Genomic DNA, 1,022 nt, shown 5'->3' with positions numbered 1-1,022 from the left:
GCCGAGCCGCTCCGTCCAGCCTCAGCCAATAGCAACGGCGCTTCCATCACACACTCGTGCCCTGCCGACGGGCGGCCTCCAGTGGCCAAGAGGCGCGTCAATCGCGGCCGCTCTCAGCCAATGGTGACGCCCTGTGTAGGCCCGCCCCTTTTCTCGCCTCTTGCGCTAGGGTTGGGGGTTCGAGCCCCAGCCCCTCCACCTGGAGCAAACTGTTAAATAACTTTTTCTTAGGCCTGGTGTGTTTCTCGCGGCAGCCCCTGCGGGCGGGCAGCGCTTGCACCCCGGGCGGAACAGGACTGCGGGGTCACGAGGCCAAAAGGAGTACCGTATTTACTCGCATAAAACACCTTGTTTTTAAAAGGGACAAAGGGGGAGGGTGAAATCTTTCCCCCCAAAATGCCAGTTACCCAGTATCAGCTTCCAGCACCACCAGCAGGCAGGGCGTCCCTTTTGCCCCGGGAGCCAGAAATGGCTGTTACCATATTTCCTTGCTTAGGACGCGCACCCCAATTTCCCGGAGGAGTTTTCTGTCCAGACTCCTCTGTGCAATGCTCTGAAATACGAACTCTCACTTCTGCCCAGGAGAGCGTTCGCAATCTTTTCTCCGATGCCTGATGAAGGGCGTTTTGTGCCCGAAAGCTTGCAATTAAAGACATTATTTTTTTCTTGCAAAAATCTTGCTGGTCTAATAAAAGATCTCGCCTCTACAACGAGTCCTGATTGCCTTTCCCTCTAGACCAATACGGCTACAACCCAGGTACCGCCCCCGTTTCCAGCACAGGATCTCCACCCGTCGACACCACGCAACCATGTGCGATGCCGTAACCACCCAAGAGACCCCCACGCGCTTGCTGTGCCCCCCCGGAATGCAAGAGCAGAACAGAACGAGATCTCGAAATAAACAGTCCTTATTAACTGGTAACACTCCTGCTGCATGGTCTTAGACTTAGCAAATGGAGCCCTGCCAATTGTAGCTGCTGCCCAAGCAGTTCCCGGCGTGGGTGAGATAAGTGGTCATGCGC

This window comes from Alligator sinensis, unplaced genomic scaffold, assembly GCF_000455745.1.
Source record: "Alligator sinensis unplaced genomic scaffold, ASM45574v1 scaffold107_3, whole genome shotgun sequence".
Taxonomy (NCBI): Eukaryota; Metazoa; Chordata; order Crocodylia; family Alligatoridae; genus Alligator; species Alligator sinensis.
Note: the sequence above shows the minus strand (reverse complement) of the source record.